Raw genomic sequence first — 15,906 nt, 5'->3', positions numbered from 1 at the left:
TGCGACCGTTCTCCTCCGCGTACTAATGGTTGTTGTACAGTGTTAAAAGATAATTCAGGGGTACGGCAGACTGCCAAAGGTGACCGTCATGCTTTATTGGCCTTATAAAAATGCAGCTACCTACACGGAGCGCAGAACGCTGAATGACTGTTTGATGCTACGCGAAGGTGCGACACTGTATCCTGAGCACCCTATGCAAAACAGGTCTCTGCCTCACTCTCGAATGCGTTTTAATCATGAAATGCGTTTAGAGTACGTGGGAGGAAGGGGGGGGGGGTGATGTAGAGGGAAGGGGCGGCAGTGCTTTACTCAGAATTTCGTCCGTGGGGAGGGAGGGGAGGGGGGGTCGGCTCCGCAAGGGGGTGTATTTACATGCTTTTGACGACACATTGTGCAATCTCACAAAATTTTAGGGGGGTCTCCTCCAGATTTTGGGGGTGTTAGGGGGGTGTAGGGGGTCTGGGTAAATCACTGAGGTGCAGTCAGCCTGCTCTGAAGTGGTGGCTCCGTGCACCCAGGGGAGGGAGAAGATGTCAAGGTGAAAGAGGGAGGGGAGTGACAATAGTGGCACAGGAGAGGGAGGGGTGTGCTAACCCTCTTGCTCTGGGATTTGCCAATCGGCGGTTATTGGCGGGAAATGCAGTACTTTAATGCAGCCTTCTTGTCCTCTTGGGCTACCCACCACAGAAAACATGCGAGCATCCCTCAATAGTCCTCATGGGGATGCTCCATATACCACGGTAACCTCCTTATGCCAGGATTATTGGTGAAGTTACCACATCCAAGGGTTCGTACCTCAACGTATACCCGACGAGCCGAAAGGAACGTAAATTGCAGAGGTCAATTGAGCAATTGAACCCCTGGATGCCATAAGGGGATAAGTCGACTTATCTTCTTTTGAGTATTATAGTTTCACGCGATTAGAAATCGCCTAATCCACTATCAAGATAATTATTTTCGTGACTCGGCGTTTCCCTGCTTTGATATTCGCCAAAACTGGCGCACGTAGGCACACTTCTAGAAAAATTTATACCTTTTGGGGTATAAACGGCTTGTCCCAGGGCGCATACCTTTTGAGGTATAAACGCTATACCTTCCTCAAGGTATACTACCTTTATACCTCCCTGAAGGTATATTATTTGCACCTCAGGGTATAAAGATATACCTCCTTGAGGGTATATGTTGAAGACTTTGTGGATATAATCATCGAAAGATGGCGGCGCCTGGTGCGGACGGTTTTTGTGGCTCCTGTTCCGCGCGGTTCTACCCTCGGCAACAATACCTTGAATGTGCTGGGCAATGCGGTCGGCGATTTCACCTAAAATGCGTCAACGTTGGACCTACGGAATACGAGTTCTACATGTCAGAAGGTAATTGCTCGTACAAATGTGCGAAGTGCCTCAAACAGCGCTCGACTTCTCTAATACATAAGCCTAACGCCAACATGGATGCAAACAAAGACCCAACTCATGACGACAGTGCATCTGCAGCAAGTGTCCTTGACTCTGTGGAATGCCTTCCATCATCTGCAGTGCATATTTTCCGTCTGCTCCTCGAAAAGATAGAAGTCTTATCGACAGAAGTTTCTAGTCTAAAAGACGAGATAAAATGCTTGCGCCAAACAGTTGGTACCTCGACTGCAAGTATTGTGCCTCCTACGCCTCCTTCCTGGGCCGACACAGCTGCTGCGATTGTAAAGACCCCTTCTATTCCATCTGTTTATTCTGGCCGTGAATCTGCGGTGCCTCCAAAACAATACAGTAGGAACGACACCAGTGGAGGCCGTACCGTTGCTGAACAGTCGGCCTTGGAGAAAGATGGTTTTACTATGGTTACTGGAAGGAAGCGCAGGAAAGCGACGCTAGGTACTGCGAAAAGTTCTACTGTCTCTGTCGTCCCTCGTCATATCAAGCCAAAGGCCCTTTTCGTTTCACGGCTCCACCCGGGCACCACAACGGAGGACATCTGTAAAATGCTTGAGCCAGTCCTGAATGGTAAACAAGTATCATGTAAGAAATTGAAAACTAAGTTCGACTCGTATTCGTCGTTTTATGTTACGTGCGATGTGGGGATTTTCGATACTGTCAATTGCCCTGATAATTGGCCGGAAGGATGCCTTATGCACGAATTTTTTGGCACATTAGACGCGACACGTATTCTGGACAGTAGTGCATAGCTACATACACATATATATATATATATAATGAATTGCTGTCTTTATTACCAGAATGTTCGTGGGATGCGTACAAAAAGTGATGAAATTATGTGTGAAATCTCCTCAAGTTGTTACAATGTCATCTGCTTCACAGAGACATGGCTCAGAAGCGATATCCCGAGTACGCTGTACTTTCCTTCCCGTTATGTAGTCCACAGAAAAGATAGAGATTACGCTAGCACAGGCCAAATCTTCGGAGGTGGTGTCTTAATTGCCACGGACAGTAGCCTGCGATCTGCAAGAAGATTCGACCTTGAGAGTGATATTGAATGTGTTTGGATCGAAATATCTATTTCGGACGGTTTTAACCTATTACTGGGTAATTATTATTTCCCTCCTGGCTTTTGCAGCGAGCGATTTGTTGCACATTTCGATTCTCTGATGTCGAAAATTGATTTCACGAAATATCGAGTCCAAATGTTTGGTGATTTCAACTTGCCTGGGTTGAACTGGGAATTCGGCACCATAACTAGTTCTGACACAAAAGTCGTACATAAGTCAACATATCTGTTAGATTTTATAAGCATGTGTGGTTTCAGGCAATACAACATGAATTGTAATCGTGCTGGTAATATTCTTGACTTAGCTTTGTCCACATTTTCGGTGGAATCTTTGGAACTGGCGAGTATACCCCTTTCTCGTGTTGATGTATACCATATTCCTTTTTCGGTTAATTTTTCAGTACCTCGCTCTAATAGGGTTCAATACGATTCTACGTGGTATCGTTATAAAAATGGTGATTATCTGGGTTTATACAAGCACCTTAGTGAACTATCTTTTGACAGTGTGACACTAGACCTGAATGCCGATTCCGCAGCTGAGAAATTATCAGGCATTGTGTCAAATGCAATTGATATGTTTGTTCCAAAAGCGCAGTCAAAACGACGCAGACACCCTGTGTGGTTTTCTGCTGAGCTGAAATGTAGTTTGAAGCGAAAACTCCACTTCCATCGTATGTTCAAGAAAACTTCTTCTGATTACTGGTATCAAAAATTTAGCTGTGAGAGAGCAACTTCGAAGCGTTTGTTCAGGTGTGATAAAGCACGGCACGAGGAGTTTGTGGAACGAAACCTTCTTACCAATCCAAAAGACTTTTGGAAGTACGTTCGTGAACATAAACGAGACAACCATAACCAGGTAATTGCCTTGAGAGAACAATCATCTACAGTTGTAGATCCAGATAGGGTGAGCAACATTTTTGCAGCTCACTTCAGTTCGTGTTTTTCGAATACCGATAAGAGTGAATACGACTTAGATCGTATTACTGATTGCTTTACCATCCAGCCTGTTAGTGAGGCCGACGTTCTTTTAGCGATAAAGAAATTGAAACCTAAGTCGTCTTGTGGGATAGATAGAATCCCGAACTTCATTGTCAAGGGTTGTTCCGAACTGCTCGTGCAATCACTTGCTCACATCTTCAATATATCCTTGTCTTCTGGCGTTTTTCCTGAATGCTGGAAGACAGCTATAATTGTCCCTTTGTACAAGTCAGGTGACCCTTGTTTGGTGAATAACTATAGACCAGTTTCATTGCTGTGTGCCTTTTCAAAAGTTTTTGAGATCATAGTTCACGATAGATTATACACGCATTTTTGTACACGAATCTGTCCTGAGCAGTGTGGCTTCATGAAAAGCAGATCTGTCGAAACTAACTTATGCTCTTTCTTGAATTACACATCTCCACTTCTTTGTAATCGTTATCAAGTTGACACGGTATATTTTGATTTCAAGAAAGCGTTCGATCGAGTTAACCATAAGCTGTTACTTTCAAAGGTTTGTCAGTTTGGATTGTGTAATAGATATTGTCAATGGTTGAAAAAATTACTTGTTCGGAAGGAGGAACGTGGTACGAGTTGCCGGAACTTTTTCCGTTCCGTTCGAGTCTGTATCTGGAGTACCGCAAGGAAGTAACCTAGGTCCTCTCTTATTTTTGGTCTTCGTAAATGATCTTGCCGGTGTCGTGAAACATTGCCAGTTGTTAATGTTTGCTGATGACGTTAAGATTTTTCGTTCCGTATCTTGCTACGGCGATCACCTGTCCATTCAGGAAGACATAAATGCAATCAGCGACTGGAGTTACTTAAACGGCATGTCTCTAAATGTGAAAAAAACCAAAGTTGTATCTTATACAAGGAAAAAATCGACATTACTGTTTGATTATGACATTAAAGGCGTCCAAATAGAGAGAGTGGAAACCATTCGTGACCTTGGGGTCATTTTCGATTCGGCACTGAATTTCAACAACCATGTATCATTCCTGTATTGCTCCGCAATGAGAATGATGGGCTTCATTTGTCGCATATCCAAGAATTTTAGAGACTTTCATACTGTTGTCTGCTTGTTCTATTGTCTAGTACGAAGCAAGTTGGAGTTCGCATCCGTCGTTTGGAACTGTCTCTCTAACACACTCTCAGATCGCATCGAAAATGTGCAAAAGAAGTTTGTGCGAATTATTTACGATAGGTATTCACAAAGAAAATGGTTTTATGAATACAATCACCTCCTTGCGAAGCTTAAGATGACATCACTGAAGCAACGTCGTTATATTCGGGATATGACTTTCTTGTTCAATGTCGTGCATGGTAAAATAGATGCTCCTTTATTGTTAGCCAGTGTCGATTTTCATGCGCCATCTAGACATTGTAGAGTTCATCGTACTTTTTATCCACGTTTTTGTCACCCGTCTTCTCCTTTGGCGCGCATGCAGTGTTGCTTTAATGACATTGAGAACGATAGTGTGGACATTTTTGCTAATTTTTCTTTATTTTTATCCTCTTTGTAACTTTTTATCGTTTTGTAAGTTGGTCTTTGCACCTTCTTTGCTGGTTCTTTCCGTGCACCTCTATGTAGGCTCACGCTGTTGGCGGGCACGTGAAACTAGTAAATAAATAAATAAATAAATAAATAATTGAAGAAAACGGTAATATTCGATTTTTTCCAGCGTCATATCCGAGTGGCGGCTTCCCAGCGCAGCTTTCCACAAATATTGAAAAAAAAAGGACCAAAGGAACGATAACAAAAAAAGAAAAATAATACCTGGAAACTCTCGCGCACAAACTCACAAAGCATGGATGTGAATCGGAGAGGAAAGAAATTAAGTAACAATTAGCATTAAATTGGAAACCAAGAAGCAACACCAACAAATATTAGGAAAAATATTTCCAGGAGCAGTTAGCATTTGCTGGAGAACAGATATATATATATACAACACACCGCGGCTACACATCGTGGAGACCATCCTTCGCCCGGGAAGCAACTTAAGAAGTGAGGGCGTGTAGATTTATTTATTTTGGGATCAAACAGTTGGATCCCAGATGTCACTACCCAATATAATTAGAATGCTACTGGTTTACTTACTATGTTTTTAAATCAACTTATTGTTTAACTGAGATGATATAGTCGCCGTCACAAATTAATGTGATCCCAGATTTTGCGGAAGAAAAGGTATACAAAACGCTGAAGGTATAATCGTAACATAGAAATACTTTTTTATACCCTCAACTGCCGCGGAAGGTATCGAATCAGAGATCTATACCTTACACATGGTTTAAACAGGGTATAAATGTCGTACTCTAGACCTTATTTATACCTTTTTTATGCCTTCTATATACCTTTTCTTCTAACAGTGCAGTTACAATAATTTCCGCTGGAAGGCGCCACCGATCCACAGTAAGTGCACACATTGAGTGCGTTAAGCAGGCGCCCCTCTCTTGGCGCACTCAAATCGGGGGTATGACGCACCCCGAGCGGCCAATAAACAGCGAAAAGCTACTTTGAAGCGCTACACTGCTCGCTTGCTGATGCCGCTTCTGGTTGTCTGCTCATGCAATCCACAGACGGAGAACACGTTGGCTCAGTTTGAACCTACAGTAACGTTGGAAGAGACGAGTGCGGTTCTGAAGAGTTCCCGTTGTAACAGAGAATGAAATGAAAAAGATGGGAATTTCAAACAAACATAATCGGAGCTGTTTACTGTGAAGATGACTGCATCGCGTGAAGACGGCTGCATTAAAGTACTGCATTTCCCGCCAATAACCGCCGACACAAAGTGTGGAAAAGCATGATAACAGTTATAAAAATATTACAGCTTCTCGTAAAGGGAGCATCGGATAATATAGTAAGACCGTATTTTGCTTCCGAGTCCACGCTTCGGAGGCGTCCTGCCGGCGTTCAACAGGAAGTAGGTACGTCACGGAAAATCTGAATCACTCGAGCGCTTGTCGTGTGTTTTTTTGCATCGGAATGAAACGGGAGCGTGAAAAGCTTCTCGGAGTCTCTACTCCCGGGTGCGCGAGTGGCGCTTGTGTCGCGTTAAGTAAGGTTAAGTAAAGTCGCTCCTGAGCGCCTACTTAACGGACGCATTGAGACACATTTCGCACTTCTGCTTTAGCGGAAGTTCTGTGTTGAAATTATCTTCGTGTGTGCATGTGTGAAATTATTGTTCGTCAAAAAGTGGCACCTCATGACACTCTGTTGACACTCCACATTGCTCGCACGCTAAACGTACAATAAAGTGAACGCACGAATATTGCGCACCGTAGTTCGCTAAACGCAGGTGATATAAGTATATCGAACTCATCACAGAGGCGTTAAATACCAGGGACAACCTCACATATACTTATGTGTCTTTCAGGGTTAATCACAGGGGTCCTCCCGTGGACACGCTGTACCAGACAAGACAGTTGGGCAGGTTACGTTTTGCTGTCGAATGAAGAGCTTCTACGGAATACTAGCACAAGACGTAACGCGAACACTTCACCAGGAGTTTTCGTCCCTTGGAGATTATCGAAGCAGAACGCACTATTGTACAGGCTAGTGAAGAACACAGAGAAGAAAACCAAGAGAGCAAATGCAAAGAAACACGGAGAGTGGACCTAGCTATACGAAGGCGAGCTGCCTATGGGAGAAGTCCTCGTTTGCAAGTACTTCTCCTGCAACACTTTTGGAATTAACAAGCGCCGTGTGGAAAAGCTGTAGAATATGCGTTTGTAGGACGCCGATCTCTCTGACGGCAGAGGAAGACACAAGCACCACAAACAGCAAGTGACAAAACATGTCAAATATATTATTATTCTGCACTGTGAATCTATAAACCTCTACCCGACAAACGTCATCATGACGTTGGTAGACAGACCGAAACCAAAACAGATTGGAAGGAGAAAGCTGGGTTCCACGAATGAGCAATTGTTCGCTGAAAGAAAATAGGGCCGAAGGTCGCGTCCCTTTCAGAGATCATCGTAATCCCCTCAAGACCGTGGCTTTCAGGCGCGACCTTGTTCGCCACTAGCTTTGAACGTAGTTCAACTCTACCAAACTCGTGGCGCTGTCGAACATTATGACGTCATTTGTTTACAAACAGGTAGAGGTCTATTCCTCACAGCACGTCGCACTACAAGAGCCAAGTCACTGAACTAAACTACTTCTTGAACACTGACCTTGATGTAAAGCATCTCTTTGAAATTTTTGGGAATTCTACGAACTTGTAACTGGCTGTGAAAGCTATCCCCATAGCATATTCCACTATATGCACGATATTTCAACCTTGACGTAAACTTCAGCTTCAGCCGGCCCGAGTGGACGTCTGCGACACGTGTTGCAAGGTCGAAATATGTAGATAGACCACAAACAACTCACCAGAAAACATATATAGCACAGAAAACAAAGGTTGAGTCGTATAAGAGATACAAGAATATGCTGACCAACACGAGCAGGGCATTGGTATTGGAGTTTGATTCCGTGTAAAACCTCTCTCTTACGAAGGTTCCCGTAGTGGAGCAATTCTACGAATGTGTTGCTTTAAATTTTCGATGTACATCTTCACAGCTCTGTAGAAATCTATATTATGTTCTATTTCCTGGAGGGCATAGCGAAGAAGGAGCATCAGTCCTCGACAGTTTTTAATGCGTTAGCATTATAGTCCTCGCTACGAAAGAATCGCGGCGTGGTCTCTCTGTAGCCACGGCGCGGCGCGCACATGCGCTGTAAGTGGAGTGGGAAGGAGAGGCCGCGTGGAGAGTGCGACGTGGCCACGGCGCCGGCGCGTCAGCACTCGGCACAGTGCAGCTGTGGTGGTCGACAGGTTCGGATGTGTCTGCGTGGGCGCGCCATGGGTTATAAAACCTGTGCGAAGAAGCGGCGGCGAAAGAAGGCTGCGAAACCGCGCCCCCAAGCTCAATCGGAGTACGCCCGGAAGGCTCGTTTGACTGCGAATGCTATCTTGCGCTAGCATTGTGTAGGGTTGTGGCAGCTCAATCGCTAGCGCTCCAACGACGAGTGCGCGTTCCAAATAAACGTGCGGCCAGTGCGGTCATTCTTTCGCTAGCTCTGGCAGCACATGGTAGTGACCTCTTCCTGTCTCTTCGCGCCTGCGCAACACTGGTGACCCGACGACGAGCGGTGACGAGTGTAGCCACAAGCTGAGTGAGTTGGCTAAGCTGTTGGCCCAAGACTTGTGTGTCTGAGTTTGGGGGAGGAAGTGGTCTTCCGGCAAAATCTTCGGCAGGCACTTGGTGACTTGGATCGTCCGCGCGCGCTCCACGGAGTGTGAAGAGTTGTGTAGCCTCTGTGAAGCGCCGTTGAGGGGTTGTGTAGCGTTGTGAAGAGAGTTCTCGAAGGTTTTTTTAGGTACGTCATAGAGATGGCAGCATCTTCTCCGACGCCTGCAGAGATCAGAACAGAAACTACACAGTGTTCTCCTTCCTTTCTGTGCTTGCAGCGATAACCAAAGACACACCACTTGTTTCCCGTCCTTGTTCACTCAGTGTGCATACTCACAGTGCGATTGGAGATTTGGTATGTACGGAAGAAAGAAACAGCGACTCGAACGCGTGGAGACTGCCGAAGAATATGTAGTCATGGTCAGGGACGCGAAGCATCCCCCACCCCCCTATTTTGCATGGTTAATGCCGCCGCAGATGGCGTTATCCCGGGCTATGAATCGGCATTAAGAAAAAAGCTCAGAGGTTGGGATAATTGAAGTCATCTTCTTCTCTCTGCATGCTTCTTCTTCTTCTTCTTCTCTACATCTCTTCTGCATGCTACATGACTTAAGAACCGGGCGGGAGTGGCGCTTTAGGGGAGATCCCCTGCACAGAGTTTAACCTTGTGGAAGAGGGCACCACACTCTTAACTCCGTACCCTTTAGTAAAGGGTAAAAAATCGCAATATTTTACCCTCTATTTCAGAAGCTACCAGGTACCCTCTGAGCGACCCCTTTTATAAAAGTTACAAGGAAACCCACTAATTAGAGGTTACGGCCTTCAATCCAGCACCTGCCCGTAAAGGGTGCGCCAACGCGCGGCTTTTTATACAGGATGTTCATTTTTATTCGCAACAGAGTAGCGCTCATTTGGCAGGTGGGTTATGTGAATTTTTGCTAATTAATCGCTCCGTAGTTACAGACACATGCGTCAGGAAATGTCGGAGATGTTTGTAACTACGGATGGGTTAATTTGCGAAAATTAACATAACCCACCTGTCAAATGAGCGCTGGTGTGATGCGAATAAAAACAAACACCCCGTGCGTGGGATATGGACAGACATTTACAGAACACACCAAGGTACCAAAATGAACCCGCAGAAAAGGAGATCTTGAACATATGTATATTACAAAAACAGAAGTCTGTCGAGAGGTGACACATTGTGCACAAGTGCGATTCTGATGTGAGGAGAAACCATGGTCGCTTTACCATGTATGTGGAAAAAAGAACTATCTTCTAAGTGAGAAGCAATGCATAAAAGTGCGAGGAAGCTAGCGAGTCAAAACAACTGACCTATGTTTGCTAGGCTGAACACACCCAACGAAATGGAGAATTGCAGCAGAAAAAAATTTATTCCACATTCGTGTTGCAGAGGCGAGCGCAAATGGCAATACAGTATTACATAAAACGCACACAACCTTGAGGAATATGAGTGTACAGTAACGCAGGAGACACTACATTACTGCGTTATCAGCGTTGGAGGCGCTCTGGGACGAGTTTGTGAGGTACTGCATTGCGCTGGTGACGGTACGTGAACCTGCATGTGGGATCCTGGGAACAAAAGTTTGGGCAATGAGAGTAACATTTACTGAACCATTCAAATCCGTACAAAGCACAAGGTACACATCAGCATAAATGCGGGAAGGCGTTCACTCCGCGATTGAGTCTTAGAATATCGTAAGAATACAACAAGTAGGAAGCTGCGAATTATACACTCTTAACTCGGTACCCTTTAGTAAAGGGTAAAAAATCGCAATATTTTACCCTCTATTTCAGAAGCTACCAGGTACCCTCTAAGCAGTACCTTTTATAAAAGTTACAAGGAAACAGACTAATTAGAGGTTACGGCCTTCAATCCAGCACCTGCCCGTAAAGGTTACGCCAACGTGCGGCTTTTTATACAGGATGTTTATTTTTATTCGCAACAGAGTGGCGCTCATTTGGCAGGTGGGTTATGTGAATTTTTGCTAATTAATCGATCCGTAGTTACAAACACATGCGTCAGGAAATGTCGGAAATGTTTGTAACTACGGATGGGTTAATTTGCGAAAATTAACATAACCCACCTCTCAAATGAGCGCTGGTGTGATGCGAATAAAAACAAACACCCTGTGCGTGGGATATGGACAGGCCTTTACAGAACACACCAAGGTACCAAAATGAACAAGCAGAAAAGGAGATCTTGAACATATGTATATTACAAAAACAGAAGTCTGTCGAGAGGTGACACATTGTGCACAAGTGCGATTCTGATGTGAGGAGAAACCATGGTCGCGTTACCATGTATGTGGAAAAAAGAACTATCTTCTAAGTGAGAAGCAATGCATAAAAGTGCGAGGAAGCCAGCGAGTCAAAACAACTGACCTATGTTTGCTAAGCTGAACAGACCCAACGAAATGGAGAATTGCAGCAGAAAAAAATTTATTCCACATTCGTGTTGCAGAGGCGAGCGCAAATGGCAATACAGTATTACATAAAACGCACACAACCTTGAGGAATATGAGTGTACAGTAACGCAGAAGACACTACCTTACTGCGTTATCAGCGTTGGAGGCGCTCTGGGACGAGTTTGTGAGGTACTGCATCGCGCTGGTGACGGTATGTGAACCTGCATGTGGGATCCTGGGAACAAAAGTTTGGGCAATGAGAGTAGCATTTACGGAACCATTCAAATCCGTACAAAGCACAAGCTATAAAGCAGCATAAATGCGGGAAGGCGTCCACTCCGCGATTGAGTCTTAGAATATCGTAAGAATACAACAAGTAGGAAGCTGCGAATTATATATCTCGATGCATATATCCGCAGCTCGCAAAATGCACGCCGGTTAGAGCTGAAAAGTAGCAAGCGTTAGTGGCGTTTATATGCAGGACCGCAAAACGCTTGCCATAATCACAACAAACATGCGCTAAGAGCTCTTGCTATCAAAATAACGCACGTACCTAGCACAAAATGTACACTTACCCAGTGTATGAAGTGTGTGAATTAGCGCTGCGGTGGTGACGTTCGTTTTCGGTTATATATTCTTTGCAATCTTCGCACTCACTACACTTTCCCCTGAGAACACCGAAAATATCCTTGTTTGCAAGCGACATCTAGCTTTTCCGTTGTTCCTGACGATACTATGATAAACGCGAGGAAAACCACTGATTAAAACAGATTACACTTGTTAACGGACGGACGACGAGCGTTAAGCGTTTCAAGGAAACCGCTCTCAGTGTGGATAGACCTAGACCACGCTCGGCTACGCAGCGAAATCGGAAATCTTGGTGGTTGCGGCATTGACAATGGTTTTCCACCCTTTAGAAAGAAACATACTATCAGTACTCCAGACTGCGAACTTATAATCTGTGTTCATACAGCATTGATAACATGTAGTCGACGAATAGATGACGCTGAAACAGATAAAAAACAACAGCGTAGATTCGCAACTGTCGTCTCGAATGGGAGGCTGAAACGTAGCATTATGCTGAAAAACAGAAGGAAAACAAACGATAAGAAACTAACACAGAAATTATCGTTGGAGATTTCGCTTAGAAGTTACAGTGTCGGAGTAGAGGGTACATTTATAAGTTACAACAAGCTGTTTTTGTTTTTTCCGAGATGTAACTTCTGTTCGTGTTGTAAAGACATGACCTTGGTCGCTTTTAACCTCTAAATATACGTTACAGTGGTGTAACCTATAAGAAATCTCGAAATCTACGTCTATATAGAAGTTACATGTTTCTAAAAGTTACAATAAAAGGTACGGGTTTAAGAGTGTACATCTCGATGCATATATCCGCAGCTCGCAAAATGCACGCCGGTGTAATGACTTGGCGACCAAGTAAGAGCAGAAAAGTAGCAAGCGTAAGTGGCGTTCATATGCAGGGCCGCAAAACGCTTGCCATAATCACAACAAACATGCGCTAAAAGCTCTTGCTATCAAAATAACGCACGCACCTAGCACAAACTGTACACTTACCCAGTGTATGAAGTGTGTGAATTAGGGCTGCGGTGGTGACGTTCGTTTTCGGTTATATATTCTTTGCAATCTTCGCACTCACTACACTTTCCCCTCAGAACACCGAAAATATACTTGTTTGCTAACGACATCTAGCTTTTCCGTTGTTCCTGACGATACTATGATAAACGCGAGGAAAACCACTGATTAAAACAGATTACACTTGTTAACGGACGGACGACGAGCGTTAAGCGTTTCAAGGAAACCGCTCTCAGTGTGGATAGACCTAGACCAGGCTCGGCTACGCAGCGAAATCGGAAATCTTGGTGGTTGCGGCATTGACAGTTGTTTTCCACCCTTTAAAAAGAAACATACTATCTGTATTTCAGACTGCGAACTTATAATCTGTGTTCATACAGCATTGATAACATGTAGTTGACGTATAGGTGACGCTGAAACAGATAAAAAATAACAGCGTAGATTCGCAACTGTCGTCTCGAATGGGAGGCTGAAACGCGGCATTATGCTGAAAAACAAAAGGAAAACAAACGATAAGAAACTAGCAAAGAGATTATCGTTGGAGATTTCGCTTAGAAGTTACAGTGTCGGAGTAGAGGGTACATTTATAAGTTACAACAAGATGTTTTTGTTTTTTCCGAGATGTAACTTCTATTCGTGTTGTAAAGACATGACTTTGGTCGCTTTTAACCTCTAAATATACGTTACAGTGGTGTAACCTATAAGAAATCTCGAAATCTACGTCTATACAGAAGTTACATGTTTCTAAAAGTTACAATAAAAGGTACGGGTTTAAGAGTGTACAACAACATCCAGATGTTAGACATAAAATGCAGTAGTTTGTAGCGTGCCACATAACGCAGCGTGACATGGGAGTGTGTGATTCAAAGAAAGCTTCTGGAAAATGCACAGAATCCCACAAGAAGTTTAAAATGTGATTTGTATTTCGTTTTTACGTCTCTCGTCGTTACATACCATCGTCGACGGTGTTGCACATTGATAAATTGTACGGAAAACTTGTCCCATAGCAGTATGCGGTTTCTCAAATACATAGCACATTTTTTCTGCGAGAATAAAACGCTGTCGGCATTTTCTTGCTAAAATGGCTGTCGAAACGTCAGTCTCTACAATGGGCAAGTTCTGTAAAGGGGCTAACGCAGACGCGACTTGATACAAATTGTACGTGCTCACAAAACACAAACGACGAATTCCAGTCACAACATCGCACAGAGGTTGGTTCGTGAATGAGTTCGCAGCTGCTGCACTGCTTACTTATCGCGGAACGGTGGAACCCGGCTGGCCGCCATCTTCAAGCACAGATACATGAAGCACGACCTACTCTATACTAGAGAACTGGACAACTGGCGATCGCCTATGGGAGAGCCGGGTCATGGGATAGTTACGGTAGTGGCCACTGCAAGCGCCACATAGCATTATTGGGTAGGGAGCCTCCATGTGCGTTCCCTTTTCAGGGAGGCGACAACTCCGTCGTCTGCTACGAGCGCCGGCATTTTGACTCCCACATCGCATTGGGCGTCAGCTGCGGGGTTGCGTTTTTCTCGATTTTTTGCGACAGGAAGAGGGTAAAAGCGGAATGAAGCATACTATCATATATGCTAGTGGAGCTGGTCATGGGTCGTAAAATACGTTGTTAATGCTTTGTGACGTTTGTATAAATTCGTCACTGCATCTGCACACGCAGTCGTGTCTCGACCAATGAATTACAATAGTAAACATGGGAATGTGTACAGACAACAGAAATATGTTAATTGCAAGCAGATTTTATTACAACGTCTCATTCAAGTTCAACGCCTGCTGCCGTTTTGTTTGAAAACGACGTTGTTTTACCGACATGCTCCTATCGCAAGTGCACCCTCAATCGTAGTTGTAAAAATTTGCCGATGATTACATGATAGAGTTCTTCATTATGTTGGCGACAAGCCGGAAGATTCTTGTCCACGTTATTATGAATGAAAGTTGACACAGTCTTAAAGGGACAGTCGCATCGACGACAGATCGATTCCGAAACCACAGTGAAATGAGATTCCCCGTCCTTCACTGACCATGACTCCCAAAGTCCCATCCCGATCGACGGAATACTTTTTGCGTAATTCGTGTGTAAGCGGCGCTACAGCAGACGACGGATGCGGGCGTCAAGCGGAACTCCCTGCTGAGAATCTTTAGCAACGTCACATGGAATCTGACCAATAAGAACGCGGCGAGCCAGAGGAGTCCCCGCGGCTTGCAGCTTGCATGAGCAAGGTCAGGGAGACGAAGGCGAAGGCACATACGGAGATGGCGGACTCGGAACGCGGAAGTGGCGAATCGTGCTGGTGAAATGCCTTTAGTAATAGCTCCCGTGACGAATATATATGTTTGATGGCAGCCCATATTCGACGGATCCGCTTCTTTTGCAAGTCGCTGGTGATGTACGTGCCGCAGCTGCGTTAGCGCAACAGAACGATGACCACTGCTTTAGGTACGTTCATGATCGGAGTGCTCAATACTTAATCCCGTGACATTCACTCACACTACGACGCAGGAAACAATCCAAGTGTTTGTGCGGCCCAGGAACCGGATGAGTACCTATATGCTGCAGTGCTGGTGAAGTGGCAGAGTTGTGCAATGACGGCACGCACCACACGCACGCATCACACTTTGTTCCCAGCTCTCTGTCATCGGACAGAACTTCTGGTGGTGTATCCACCGCAGTATTGCAGCGACGATCACAGTCTTCGCCTACTGTGCCCACGATAGATAGGCACGTCGAGCAATCCTTATTTTCGTAGTTGTCGTCGTTGTTTGCACACACGCAGAGGTGGGGAGTAATGCATTACTTTGTAATGCATTACTTTTGAGTAATGAGTAATGGTAATGAATTACGTTTTGCCAGCAGGTAATGAATTACGTTTTGCCAGCAGGTAATGAGTAATGCATTACATTTCGACTGAGTAATGCAGGGTGGCATTACTCCCCAAGCAGCACGCCAATATTGGTCCAATATTGGACCCATATGGGTTGCCAAGATTGCCAATATTGGCCCAATATGGGCTGCCGATATTGGACCAATATGGGGAGTGCAACCAGGCTCCATATTGGTCCAATATGGGCTTCCCATATTGGCAAGCCCATTTTGCGCCAATATTGCCAATATTTCTGTGATAGCACCTACGGGGAGCCCGTGTAATAATAAAGCATTATGCTGTATAATATTCACTACTTTTGTATGATTTTTGCTTTTTTATTTCTGCGG

The sequence above is a fragment of the Ornithodoros turicata genome, chromosome 2 (genome assembly GCF_037126465.1).
Source record: "Ornithodoros turicata isolate Travis chromosome 2, ASM3712646v1, whole genome shotgun sequence".
NCBI classification, from domain to species: domain Eukaryota; kingdom Metazoa; phylum Arthropoda; class Arachnida; order Ixodida; family Argasidae; genus Ornithodoros; species Ornithodoros turicata.
The sequence above is the reverse complement of the archived record's forward strand: the minus strand, read 5'-3'. Positions refer to the sequence as shown.